Source organism: Castor canadensis, chromosome 2 (genome assembly GCF_047511655.1).
Source record: "Castor canadensis chromosome 2, mCasCan1.hap1v2, whole genome shotgun sequence".
Classification (NCBI taxonomy): Eukaryota; Metazoa; Chordata; class Mammalia; order Rodentia; family Castoridae; genus Castor; species Castor canadensis.
The window spans coordinates 188382458-188397772 of NC_133387.1; positions in this window are offsets into that span (position 1 = coordinate 188382458).

The following is a 15315-nucleotide window of genomic DNA, read 5'->3' on the forward strand; positions in this document are numbered from 1 at the left end:
AGAGTAAGTGTGGCTATTGGACTCTGTGATGGCTCTAGGTGAAAGGGAGGCTGTCAGGTGGTTCTGGCTGAGTGTGTTTTCTCACAGTTCCCTTCAGATGGCCCAGGAGTCACTGGCCATTAACCCTGAGGTCGTGGAGAAACACAGCTGCTGTCCTTCCAGGAAGAAAATGTGCTAATTTACTTGAGCTGGTGGGAAAACAGCCATTACCGTGGGAAAGGGTGGGAGGATGAACATGTGGGAGGAGGGAGTAGACAAAGTGTAGAGAGGTGAAGAGAGGGAGGGGAAGTGGGGACATGATGAGGTGTTGGGATGTGGCATGGTGACCTTTAATCTTCCTAGAACATGCCATGTTCTCGATCAGTTCTGGACCTTTGCACATAATATTCTTTTGTCAGTATTCATTTATTCATTCAATAAAGATTTTTGAGCCCCTCTTTTGTGCTAATTACTATTATATACACTGAAGTAAGACCATTGAACAAGATGGTCAGGTGCCTACCATCAAGTTGGAGGGGTAATGGGAAAGCAGAAAATATTCATGTATACCAATGAGTAAAAAAGATCATACAAGATTTATGGTCTACTAATCACTAAGAAGAAAATAAACCAGATAATGAAAAAATAATAATCTGCAACCCAGATAGTACCTCTTCTGAGAAGTCCTCCTGACCCAACAAGTCCAGGGTACATGAGTCCCTAACATGCTCACCACTGTTACCACAAGCATTTGCTAGTATTTTTGTTTCTGTGAAGAACACCTGAGAGACACAACTTAAGGGAGAAAGAACTTATTTCAGCTAATGGTTACAGAGGTTTTAGTCTATCACGGCCTGTTGTGCTGTTTCTGGGCCTGTGGTGAGCCAGACCATCATGGCGGCGGGAGTGTATGGAGGAGAAGGTTGTTTCCATTGTGGTGGACAGGAAGCACAGAAAGAGGAATAGACCTGGGACCAGGTATAACCTTCATAGGCATGACCCCAGTGACCTAATTCCTCCAGCTAGGCCTGACCTCCTAAAGTTTCCAATACCTCCCAAAATAATGCCACCAGCTGTGGTCCAAGCATTCAACACATAACCTGTGGGGAACATTTCATGTTCAACCCATAACATAGATTACACTCTTGTTTGTTTACTTACCTAACCTGTGTGTTCACTGAGGACAGAAACTAGGTATTGTGTCTGGCACCACCTGTAAGTCATCTGAAACATCTTAGATGTTCAACAGTCATTTGTTGAATGGATGGATGGATGGATTTATTTGGTGTGCCCCAGGGTGATACATCAAACCTATTTCTATGGTAGTTATGTCCTCAAAACTGTGATCTGTTTGTATTCTTCCTAACTGCTGCTGACTGTCCTTTCTTTTTGTTTTTAATATATTTTGGGATTTTAATGAATGAGAATGAGTTGCATTGCAGCATATGGCTACTTTAATTAAGCAAAGGGTATCATTTTAGTATGTAATAAATAGTGTATAATTTATCAGGCCTCATGCGTATTTTGCAAGTATACCATGTGGACTATATAAATCTTTCTACATTGGGGAGGTGGTGAAAAGAATCTCTATTGATTTGATGCAAAACAGTACTTGGGGAAAAAAATGAGCTGAACAACCTGATGGCCCTGGAGAAGGCAGATATCCACACTGGAATTATCTGGGGCTTCTGGGCACCCTGAAAAAGAAGGAATTAAGAAGGGAGAGTGGGAGTGGGGAAGAACCACCTGCTCTTATTGTAGAACTAAGGGAAATGTTCCTCATTAGTTCTATGAATAGGAGATACTGCTACTCACGAAGAGGCAGCACTCTGTAGAAAGCAGTGCTGCTTGGAGAACTGGAAAGTGGCCTTGGGCTCTTGGCTTTGTTGCTAAGCATTTGCTCAAGGCTGGAGAATTGGAATCCATTTGGGAGAAGGGGTGAACTAAAAATAAGGCATCTCCAGTAATATGGAGATGTGGCAAAGGAATATCAGACAGGTTAGAAACACACAGTCTGTTTGGATCCAGGGCTTCTCAGTGAACAAGATGCCTTTGACCCTGAACTGGGGAGTCTGGTCCTCTGAGATATTTAGCATAGTGATGGGGCTCAGCATTCCCCTTATCAAGGGACCAGGGCCACCATGCCCAGTGTGACAGGACTGAATTTTCCCCTACGGAACTCACAGAAAGGTTCTCCAAAAACTAACCTGTGTTTTGCCTCCCCTGTGGGAGCAGGGCAGAGAAGGAGGATTCATGGAGGAAGTGGCACCGGTGCTGAATCTGGAAGAGTGAGTCGTATCAGACGGGAAGAATGGGGGAAGGGCATTAGCATAAATGGAAGATCCGTTTGTCATGTTGTCAGTACTGTCATTACATTTTATGTGCATCCTATGAGGGAGGTATCAATTATGTCTCTCCATCACCTATCTATTCCAGAAGCATCGAAGAGATGTATGGTTAGCGATAGCAATGTGATGGATCCTGTGAGCAGAGTATTTGTGGATAGTGCACACTTTGATTTCACACCTTTTGAGAAGTACAAGGATATCAGATTGAAAAAAAATGCTCCAGAAGACAGTGTAGAGAACCTTGAAGGCTTTATCTGTACATTTAAAAATAAAACATCACACTTACTGGCATCTATGTACTATATGCAAGGCACTGTATTGAGGAATTGGGCTCTATCAGACTCCGTCAAACTCTGTCAAATGGTCTCTGGACACCTTCACCTGGCTCTTCCACTAGCACGTTAGACTCTGCATGGCTAACATTCTAGTCCCCATCTGACTGCCCCGACAGGCTTCTTCCCTCTATCCCAGTTCCCATTTGAAGGCATTAGCATGCACTCAGTCATCTAAGCCATCAATCCAGCATTCATTCGAGGTACCTCCCTCACTGGATAGTCAATCAGCAAGTCCCATCAGTTTCACTTTTCAATCCTCTCATCTCTCAACTCCTTTCTGTTTTTCTTCTTGGAGTGTTGCCATAATAATGTCCTAACTAGAGTCACTATCTCCAGTCCTGCACCTCTCAAGTTCATCTTACTTCAGACTTCCCAAAGACCCGTCATTAGGCTAACTGCTGATTTTTCAAGCCTTAGAAGAGCTCCGATGAGTATCCTGTCTAATCATTCTTGCTCCTATCCCAAGCATCCCAAGCATCACTGAAGAGCCCAGTGTCCTAAAAACAGTCTGAAAACTCATAGAGAGTGTCTAAGCCACTTAGAGTTGTCCATGAGCTGGCCCTGGGCCTTCTCTCCTGTCCCAAATTCTGCCACCCCCTCTCTCACATTTTAGGCTTCAGTACTGATACCATTCAGATGGCCTGGGCACCTCCTAGATGTGAGTGTTCCAGCTTCTTGGTGAATTGAACAAAGAATTAGAAAGAGCAAACAAGGAATAGATTTACTGAAAGTGGAATACACGTCCACAAAACAGGGGTGGACCCGAGTGAAGGAGCTCAAGGCCCCTGCCTCCTATTTGTGTTGTAATTAAGGTCTAACTGAAAGGAGCCTGAGAGGAGTTGAGAGGCTTTGCTCTTATGATTGACAACTTCGATTGACAGGATGATATTAGGTAACTTATTTTTGACTGTACATGGCCCTACCCATGATGCATTTTGTTATAACTATATGCATGAGATACAGTCCATATGTATGAAGCTTTGAGTAGGGGAGTGTCTAAAAAGGTCATCTGAACACAGGTTCCCCAGTCCTCAGCCCATGTGTTAGTTCCAGGACTTTGCCATCTGTGCAAATATCGTTCCTTATCATGATGCAGTGGTCTCTGAGCTGACCACAAAAAGGGAGTCCCAAGGATGTTCCCAACCAAATGCCTCCTGAAGGAGGCATACCCTAGGCAGAACTTGGGGCATGTCCCAGGCAGGATTTTTATGACATTTTATCAGGTTAGTGTCCACTCCTTCCTGACCAACCTGTACTTCCTTATTCTCCTGCCTCAGTAGCACTGACTTGCTTGCAGTCCTGCCCACACATCAGATGCATCACACCTCCATCCTCTCACCCATACAACTCCCTTGTGGGACCAACCTTCTCTTCCCACTTGTTCTGCTAGCTGCCTGACCTCATCAGTTCCTGCAGGCTCTATCCAGACATCCACTTCCTACCAGAGGCCTCTCTGAACCCCCCACTCAGGGTCAGCTGTCTTGCTTCTCTGCTCCCTGGGCCTCATGGCTTTAACTTACTCACAGCCCCATGTTGGATTATGTGTGGTCTTCCCCACAAATTTGTGAGTTCCTTGAGGACCAGAACAGGTGCCTCCCCCACCTTCAAGAAGGCTGCCCAGAGTATTTTTATGTTCCCTTATGATCACAAAGATCACAGAACACTCCTTGACAGCACGTGGGAGCAGACTCAGGACACCTGGCCCCCTCCCCAGGGGATTCAGGCTGGCAAGTGTGGGCCATGGTTGATGGATGGCTGCTTCACTTGCTCTCTTCCTGCCAGGTTTAAAGGAAACACCAGCCTTTATCACAGATAAGATGACTTATCAAATACCTTGAGCATAGGGCCAGTGAGCAGGGCTGTTGAGCAGTGGAAAGAGGTTGTTCCGAGACTAACTGACAGGCAGCTCTTTGAGGAAAAGATGAGTGATGAGGTTCTTGTTTCAAAAGCAGGGTTTCATTGTCCCTCTGCTCTAACAGGAGCCAGTCCAAGTCCAAGTCAACAGGCATTAAATACAGAAGATTTAGAAGACAAACTTTGGTCACTGTGTTCTTGGGGGAATAAAGTGGTTGAATAGGAGTTTTACAGTAGTTGTGGAAAATAATGGTATTATTGGCTGAATTGTGTCTCCTAAAATTTATGGGCTGAAGGTTTTATTCCTAGTCTTCAGCATGTGACAGTATTTGAAGTTAGGGTCTTTAAAGAGGTAAAATGAGGTCATTAGAGTGGGCCCTAATCCAGTGGGGCTGGTATCCTTTTAAGAAAAGGAAATTTGGATAAAGGTATGTTTACAAAGGAAAGACAGTGTGAGAACACATTTGAGAGGAGGCTATCTACAAGCCAAGGGAGTGACCACTGAAGAAAGCAACCCTGCTTACATCTTGATCTCAGACTTTTGGCCTCCAGAAGTTTGAAGCAACACATTTCTGTAGTTTAGAACTCTCAGTCTGTAGCTTTTTGTTATGGCAGTCCTAGCAAAGGAGGACAGTCTCAAGCTACCATGCAGGTCCTTTTGGGCTATGATACACCCCTCGGCACTACTGTGCCTCCTCTTGGAGAGTTTGCTGATACCCTGTCCCCACAGGTAGCACCTGTGTTACCTGTTCACAGTGTGTCTTGTTCTCACATAGCCTCCGTCACACCCTGGGGAAGTACTGTGTTTTTAGTCCCGTCTCCCCCACTGAGTTCTGAGCTCTTTGGGGAGTAAGGATTGTGTCCTTATTCCCAGTGCCTGGCACAGAGGTCGTGCCCAGTAAGCAAATATTTATGGAGTTGATGAACTAGAGGGAGCGTTCCTCTGGTTGTTGTCCATCAGTGTCTCTGCCCCAGCCTAACTGCTAGAGCCGGCTTGGTAGTCTGATCTGGCTTGGGGCTCTCAGCTCCCCTCCTCTGGTGCTTTCCCTGGAGACTGGCAGGGCTGGTAAACAGCACTCCGAGAGAGGAGGAGGTTTGAGATGCAATGGCCTAGATGGGCAAGTGAGATGATTGGCCCTTGTCCTGTCAAGCGACGTCATTGGCTGTCTCTCTGAATGATGCGCTGTGATTGGCTCACCAGACAGTAAGGGAGGCTAATGAATCCCTTCTCTTTAGGCGTTTCCCGGTAGCTTTCTGGCTGGATGAGCTGGGCAGGCTGTGGCTAAGCTTGCAAGGGCTAGTCTGTTTGCTGCAGCCTGAAGGTGCTGATACCGCTCACAGCCCAGAGCAAATGGCCTTCTTCAGACCTGCAGGAAGGGGATTAGCTTAGGGTCAGCAGGGGTTAGGGGTCTAACACAATCTTTCTCTGTTGGGCAAACAAAACAACTATTGATATTCCTGCTCTCTGGGCTTAACACCTTTAACTGGAGACAAGAAATCAAACCACCGAAATTCTAGGCTCTAAGGCTCTATCTTTGCTTCTCTCTCTCTCTCTCTCTCTCTCTCTCTCTCTCTCTCTCTCTCCCACTCTCTCTCTCTCTCTTTCTCTCTGTCTCCTGGGGTTAGACCTGTATTTTCCTTTTTCTGCAAGTTAAAAATGTAGGTTACAGGCTGGGTTGTCAAGTCAGGAAGGATTAGCGGTTAGAATGATTGGGTCTCCTACCCTTAGCAGCCTAGAAATGTTTCCTACTATTCTAGCAGCTGTAATAATGCTTTTGAGTCTATGGAGATAATAATAATTATTATTATTGTTATTTGCATATTGAAGCTGCTAATGGTTTGCATATTATAATAATTCTGGATGCAGTTTTAACCTTACACTAATAAGCATTGCTCATTTGTCTTCAAAATGACTTGGCTAAGTTCAGTGACTTGGATAATCACGGGATGCCAACCTAACTGGGGGCTTGTAGCCCCACTGAGTGAGGAAGAGGCTTTACCAACTGTGAATCTGGGGAGTATGTTTGTAGGAGAGAGGCCATTCCACAAAGCTGAACTCTGCAGGCTGGAAAAATCATCACCCAGTCTGCCTTCTCTGACTCAGAAGTATTAGTTCTACTCACTGAGCAGGCATGTCTGTCCCGTGACTCACTCTTGCACTGGATAGGCCCTGGTGGGGTGACAACCTCAGTTGGACTAGGAGAGGGTGATGTCCAGCCACGATGTGATTTTTGTCTACAAACCTTCTGTTTCTGCTGTTCCTCACTCTTTCTTGTTGAAACCTGGGAAGTTGAGGCCACTTGTCTGTCATCTATTCACAGGGAGTCCTGGGTTCTCTTCTCCTTTTCCCCCCTCTGGCTGAGTAGGGGTCCCTGGGGAATGGTCCTTAGATCATTTATCTTAAATAAGACTTTAATAACTGAGCTAGTGTGACTGTGCCTTGGATTCCTGCTACTTCTTCAGTCCTTTCTGGATCTCCGTGTTCATTTCAATCTTGTGAAAATAATACCAACTTAAAAAAATATATAAACAAGCACATATAAACAAAATAAAAAAAACACATATCACATATAGGACTTGTACTTAGATATATAAAACATAAGAAGATAAGTGACTTGATTAAAATATACTCAGAAGATCTGAATGCAAATTTCACCTTAGAGGATGTCCAGATGACAGATAAGAAGTGAAAAGACACTCACTATCCTTAACCCTTAAGGAAAGGCAAATTAAAGCTATAATGAGATACCATTAAATTCCCATCTGGAAATGGCAAAATTAAAGGGATTGAACATGCCAGGTCTTGGTGAGAATGCAGAGCTGTACTGCCAGTGGAAACATAAAATGGTGTAGTCACTTTGGAAAAGTTTGGGTGTTTTTTATAAAGTTAAAAGTATATTAGAAGTCCCTATGACCTAGAAATCCCCTTCATTATTATTCATAATAATCCAAGCTGAAAACAACTCAAATGCCCATCAAATGAATAAACTGATAGCTGCATACTATAAACTCTTGCCAGTAATAAAAATGATAATATATATATGCATATATATATATATATGCATATATATATATGCATATATATAAACAAGAAACTACTGTGAAGAAAATAAGAACTAGGATGAGTACATGCATATATATGATGGGAAATAGTGACAGCTTGAGTTTGAATTTCAGGGCCCTCCATAAGACTTTGAAAATTTGTCACCCCTCACTTACTGCCCCCAATCTGGACATGCTGGGTTGGTGCAGTTCCTGTGAAACCATCTTCTTTTGTGAGTCACTAGGAACCTCAGACCTTAGCTAAGGGCAGCCACACATGAGAAAAAATTTTTATGAAGTGTTTGACTCAAGCCACATGGTAAGCACTTCAAAGATGGTGGCTATCACAACTGTTAGTAATAATCCTCCAACCACTTGAGATAGTCTCTCTCATTCAGAATTAGATTTGTCTGTCACAGAAGAAAAGGAGTCTCTACTGACTATCAAAATGGACAGTGAGCTACGTCCCGGGTGGGACTGGCTAGGGATATGTTTCTTGTACCTTTCATGGTATAATAGCTTTGAGTGGTCACCCTGAGACCTGCTTGTTTTCTTCCAAGTATTTGATTTGAGATTTCACTCCCAGACAGGACCTAAGATTTTACTAGTAACTACTTATTTTAGTTTCCCAGGGTACCATACAAATATCAGATTAAAGGAGGGGAACGGAAGGGAGGGCAAAGGAGAGGAAGGAAGGGAAGGGGAGGAGAGGGGAGGGGAGAGCCTGAGCACAGGGATGCAGGGAGGGATGGGAACAGCCCTGACTCCCTGAGCAGCAGTGGTTCAGCCTCCCTGGGGAGAGACCTGGCTCCACTTACAGACTCCTCCTCTGCTGGTCTGTGGGGGAACATCTGGCCCTGTTACCCAGCCACTCACAGTAATTCTGGAGGAAAGGACAGGGTAAACTATAAGTGTGCTGTTTCTTTATGCAGGGTTATTTATTATACTCCCGGTTTGCCTCAAAAGAAGAAAGTCAATGGCTTTCATTATTTTTTTCCAGAAAGATCTAAATGTTCTCTAATTAACCTATTAGTTTTAATTATATGCCCATAGTCATTTATTTGCTAATCTGAAACATGTAACCCTGGATTCAAAGAAAAGATTGCCCACCAACCCCCATCCTTTTTTCTTTCCTCCATGAAGTGTTTAAATCACTTGTCAACACAGAGAGAATAATAATAATAAAAAGAGTGACATCTGATCAGGAACAGGGGAGCGGTGGAGAGAAACAAAGCCTGACTGCAGTCAGAGCCGAGCACAGGCTCCTCCATATTCATCAGGGAGGAGGCGACAGCTGAGCAGTCCCCTGCTGCAGTCCAGGACCAGCAGGGCCTAGGGATGCTTGTTTCACATCCATTGTCTCCAGCCCCATGTCTTTAGGTCTTCATGGCTCATCTTACATCAGGACCCCCAGGGACCACACGGATGTTGCTGTTGTCAGCTTCTGTCTGCCCAGACATCCTCAAGAGATGAGATTCACTCCCAAGACAGCTCTCGGAGTGTACCCAAATGAGGGGGTGAACACACACACACACGAGTTATATTTATTTTGTGAGAAAATAAGGGACTGCACTAAGTTGTAACCACCACAGGTATTATTGGTGTATCAGTGATGATAACTCACTTCTTGGAGATATGACAAAAAAAATACAAGATGAGCTGTTAATTACATATAATTCCTTATGCAGCTGCAATTGCACCTTTTTCTCTCCTTGCTCCAGGAAAGCTTGTCAGAGTAACAGGGAGAAAGGTGTAGTTATTATAAGCTGATTCTTGAATTTGTCTCTGTATACAAATACAAATCTGAGTACAAGCACTAATTCTAGCCAACATTTTTTGTTAGCTTCTATGCCAGATGTGCTGAGCACTCGGCATCTTAGCTACTTAATCCTTACAACATCCCCTCGGAGGTAGATGCTATAACTATCCCATCTTATAAACAGGTAGATTGAGTTGTTTTTTATTGTTGTTGGTGGTGCTATTTTGTAATACTGGGAGTTGAAAAAAAGTGCTCCGCCACTTGAGCCACGTTCCCAGTCCTTTTGTTTTTATTTTGTTTTTCAGCTAGTTTCATGTTTTTGCCCAGGGCCAGCCCCAGATCACAATCCTCCTGCCTGCACCCCCCTACTAGCTAGGATTATAGGTATGAGCTACAGCATCTGCTTAGACTGAGTCTTAAAGATGTGAAGTGGATTAGAGGTGCGGTTCAAGTGGTAGAACACGTGCTTTGCAAGTACGAAGCCCTGAGTTCAAACCCCAACCCATCAAAATAGAATCCAAAAAGAAATAGGACCAAGATGGCAGATGGCTGATAGATCCCAGAAGTCTGAGCTCTCACAAGTCTGAAAGAAAACTTCAGGTTCGTGGTAGCAAGGGTAGTAGAACTTACTCCACCAAGTAAGATACCTCTAACACATAGACAGATCAATGTACAACTAGCCTTTAAATCAGCTTTTTAAAGAGGTGAAGTAACTTGTCCAAAGTCACAAAACCAACAAGCAGTAGAAACAGCTTCCTGACTATTGGACAACAAAGGGCCTGCTTGAAACACTTTTGCTATCCTAATTCCAGAGTAAATTTATGATAAAGCAAGCAATTTGCAAATGTTGGTACTTAACTTTGGTTAACAAATTACTTAAGACATTCTGTGCAAATGAGCCTAAGAATTGCTGGTATGGGGAAAAGAAGGCAGTTGAAGACCAGAAGACCAGCCTTACTACGTTTTATAGAGCTTGGTAAGTCATTCGTGGCTATAGCCAGGTCACTCTCCAGGGCCCCTTGTAGTTGGACATGGCTTCAGGTGCCAAGGAGAACTGAGACTGCAAAGAAGAGCATCTGGCTTGTGTAGGAGGAAATGGGAGAGCTGCTCTGTGAGCTAAGGTCATCTAGGGAGGCTGAATGTAGGGCTTAGGTCAGTGTTCTGGCATGACTTGTCCCTTGTCAGAAGGGAACCAAGTATCTGCAGATGCCCAGTCAAGAAGGGCAGGGGAGCAGATTGGTATACCCTGGAGAGTAACTGTGGGAGTTCCTTAGTGAGCAATTAAGAGTCCCAAAATATGTAGCTGGGTGCCGATGTCTCACGTCTGTAATCAGGAGGCAGAGATCAGAAGGATCACAGTTCAAAGCTAGCCCAAGCAAATAGTTTGTGAGATCCTATCTTGAAAAAACTCATTACAAAAAAGGGATGGTGAGTGGCTCAAGGTGAAGCCTCAGTACCACAAAAAAAAGAAAAAGAAAAAAGAAAAGAATTCCCAAAAGAGCATGGGTACTAATGACCCCAGATCAGAGGCAGGGGCAGACCTCTGTCTTTTAACAAGGACAAGGAAGGGAATAAGAAACCTGGTAAGAGTGGGAGCCAGGGGGACTTGGAACAGTCTGGGCACAGGGGTTTTTGACAAGAGTCTCAACAAGATTGAGACTCTGTTGAAATTGAATGCAAAGTTTGTACATTTACACATTTTGGTTCCTGGTCCCAGCCTCCTCTTCCCCTACCCTGATTAAATTCTCACTGTGCTGGGACCCTAAAGAAAGAGGAACCACTGTCCTAAACTATCCCAAGCAAGGAACAAATGCTTGACTAATGTGGGGTGGCAGTTTGTATGGAGCCCTGGAAGTCATCTCTTTCCAAGACCAGGAGAAAACCCTGAGGTTTCCCCACCATGAGGCTCTTCTGCATACAGTGTTGATGTGTGCAGGCTCCTCTCCTCCAGCCTCCAGCTCCATGGGAATTCAGTTACACACTTGACCCTAATACTCTCAGCAGGTTTATGAGCTAACCGTTATCCTGTAATCCCAAAGGAAATTTTGTATCACACCTGTGGACAAATGAGTTTATGTTGCAACCATGCAGGACCTATGAAGAGAGTTTTAAAAAACAATTAAATGAGTAATTTGACACTTGATCCTTTCTTCCCATCTCTGTTCACTGAAGACACATAAAATCCAATGAATTGCATTATTCTTTGGACCAAGCCATCTGCCATTCTTGCTTGGATGGCTCCCTTCCCTCTCTTTACTAGGTTCCAGAGGGTGGTCTCTACTCCTGTACTTTGTTTGGGGAGCTTTCTCCAAGGAACCCAGCATCTTCTTCTTGGCTGAGAATTATCAATAGAAATCTTATCTTAATTCACTCTGCTGCCAAAAGCAGACCCCACACATCTAGGAACTGAGTTAAGTTCAGTAACACCTCATTAATTTATGCATTGTTAAAATTTACAAAAGCTAGCTGGATAACTGAAGCTTATCCTTTCAGGAGCCAAAAATCATTTGTTAGAAAAATTAATCATTTTTAGGAGACATTGTTCAAAAACACATTACACACTCTCCTTCGTTCATAAGCAGAGATGACTGATCATTGTTTCACAGGCCTGCAATCTATTCTCCACCTGCCTTGGGTAGCTCTGATTCCTTCTCCAGGTAAGAACAGCTCCACTTCTCCAGCTGATGAGTGTCTTGTCTCTAATAGCTGTGCTGCCTTTCTTATGCTGGCATGTTTACATATGTGTTGCTGTGGGTGTTGGGGAGCTCGGATACCCACTTTCTGAGCTGGTATGTTCAAGATGCATCATGGAGGCCCTCCATAGCACCATGAAGGGTCAGGTGCTGGACTGAATAGATGGCTGTTTTAGGTGACCACAGGTTTTTTGACTTACTAGATTGAATGTCCTATGATACTTGACTGATACAGACACCATGGTCACTCACCATATGTTAAGAACCCTCAGTTATTTTTGCTGGGCCTGAGTGGCAGGATGACATGGGGGAAAAAACAAGGAAGAAAAGTAGACTTTACTGAGCAATTGTTCTATGACAAGCGCTCGCTGGGCCTGTTCACACACTGTTCGTTTACTTCTCACTATGACCGAGAAAGTAGAGACAGTCGTCCCTTTTTAACTGAGGAGAAAAGGAAGGATCAGAGATGTTAATTAGCTAGTTTTGGAATCAAGGGGCCAAGTCAGCCCTGTCTGGTATAAAAACCGATTGTCTTTTATACTCATTATCCAGAATCTTTCCTTTTAATTTGAGGAATTTCTGTAAAGCTCCACATACGTGTGATACCAGGTATACGGAGCTTCACAAGTATGTCCTTGTCAAAGGCCTAGGCTTTTCCAGGTCTCAAGAACCTATTAGAATTGAATCCCATGGCCCCATGGAACCTATATTGAAAACCATGACAACCAGGCCCTTCCATTTCCTCAGGGATGCTCCAAGATAATACCGAGGGATTGGGAGCCCTCAGATTTGGCCTAAACATAAAATTTAATCATGTCCAAGAAAGGGACGGGATAGATGGGCTTTCTCCAGAGAGTTCTGTAATGGGACTTTCATTTCAGACAAGCCCTCTGCTCTCTGCCCTTGGTGGGCATTTCATTTAACTGAAAAGAGTTTTGACATCTTTTCCACTGCGATCCATTGGTGGACAAGGTTCAAAGCCGGGGACCTAGGCTTCTCCTATTTGCCTCTACTCCTTCTCCTAGGCACGAATTTGCACTTGGTTCCTCCAGGGAGCAAACATTATTGGAATTTCCAGCATTGGTAATTTCACACAGTGTGGACAGGACTCCCGCACGAAGACCCAGAGGCCAGAGTTCATGGCAAACCTTGGGGGAGGCAGCACCAGTGACCCCTATAGCAGGTGCTGGCACATAACTAGTTGTGACTCTGGTCAATAAGGGGAGTGTTTGAGAGTTTGGGCTCTGAAGTCAAACAAAACGGGGTTCTAATTCTGCCTCTGCTACTTCCAGTGGTGGGAGCTAAACAAGTGCTTCCATCTCTCTCAGCCTGCAAGTTCTGAGTTCTAAAACTCAGGTAATAGAAGTATCTTCCTCATGGAGCTGCATGAGTGCAGCCATGCCTGGAAGGTGTGGGGCAGGGTGCCTGGGAAATAGTAAGATGTTAATTATGGTTGGTTGTTACTGCTGCTGTTATTATTAATATTTTAGCGGTACTGGAGTTTGAACGTACCTCACATTTTCCCTCACATTTTTCTAGGCAAGTACTCTACTGTTTGAGCCATGTCCCCAGCCTTTTTTCTTTAAATTTTAGGGAGTTGTTTTTGGAGGGAGGCAGTACTGAGGTTTGAACTCAGGACTTCACTCTTTCTAGGCAGGAACTCTACCACTTGAGCTATGCCTCCAGCCCTTTTTGCTCTGGTTATTTTTGAGATATGGTCTTGCTTTTTGCCTAGGCCAGCCTGAGCCACCATCTTCCTATTTTACGTTTACTACCATCTCTGAAATGACAGGCATGTGCCACCATGCCCAGCATTTTTCTGTTAACATGGGGTCTCACAAACTTTTTGGCCTCTGGCTGTCCGGGAAAGGCAGTCCTCCTGATCGCAGTCCCCCAAGTAGCTAGGATTACAGACAGAAACCATCAATGCCCGGTTACTTTAGTTATCTTTCAGATAGGATCTCATGCATTTGCCCAAAAAGCCTCAGACCAGGAACCTCCTACCTATGTCTTCCAGTGGCTGGGATTGCAGATCTGCACCACCACTACCTGGCCCCTGTGGTTGTTATTATTACCACCATCACTATATTATCAGTCAAGAAGTAAGCAAACACTGTAAAGAGCAGAAGGTGAGCTGGGAGTGTGGCTCAAGTGGTAGAACACCTGCCTAGCAAGTGTGAGACCCTGAGTTCAAACCCCTATACCGCCACAAAAAAAGCAGAATGCTATATAGGGCCTAGATATAATGTTTAAATTTGTTTAACAATGATTAGTACTAGTATTAGGGGATGCCAAGCCTGTGACTTGCTCTCTGAGCAGGAATACTAAGTGGCTGGGCATTTGAATTTGGACACAGGGAGAAGGTTAAGGAGTAGACAGTACTGAGCCTGAGACTGGGTAAATCTCATTTTATGAGAGATTGGAATTGAAGAAGAGGTCCTGCAGTGAGCATCAGTAAAAGAGGCTGAGAAGTAATAACAAGCAAGGTAGAAGGGAAGCAAGCTGTCCTGAAGGCCAGTGGGGAGAGAACGATTCAAGAAAGGAGAACCCAGTGATGTTGAATGCTGCAGAGCGAGGGAAGGGAAGGCTAGAAGGAGACACAGCATCTGGCACTGGGAGATTGTTGAGGCCTCAGTGGGACCAGGTGTATGCAGGAGGCAGGCATTGGAGCCTGACTGAGAAGCTGCTGAGAGAAGGGAGAGGAGGGAGTCTCCATCATCACACAAAACTTTCAAGATGTTTTCCTGAGACTTCTTCCATGGGACTGGAAGGTGTGGGAGATCTGTCTATAGATGCAGTGGCAAAAGGAAGCAAGTTGTCCCTCGGGACACACACCTGCTGGTAAGGGGGAACTCTAGTAGCAGAATTCACTTGGGGGGAGAAATGAATTGAAAGCCCCCAAAGGCTGCAGGAGTGGCTTTCCTGCAATTGCCCATGTGGCTGGTGTCAAGGAAATGGTGCATGAGGGACAAACCCTTCCATCCCACTCATCCTGCTGTGTGATCTGAGGCCCACGTCAGCCAGGGACTGTCCAGACCCCTGGGAGACTCCCCTGCCTTAGAGAGCTGGGGACATACCCAGTCTGGTCTTGCTCCCAAATGCCTTGGGACAGGTGGCCTGGGATGAATCAGACAGCTAATTAACACTCTATCCCCATCTAAAAGGAGCCAGAGACATAAAAATTGCTCCCAAGAGGGAGGGAAGGAGGCAGAGAAAAGGGAGGTATGGAAACCAACAGGGGTTACATCAGAAAAACAGCACCACCCAAACAGCCTCACATCCCAATGGGTGGTGTTCATCCTCCA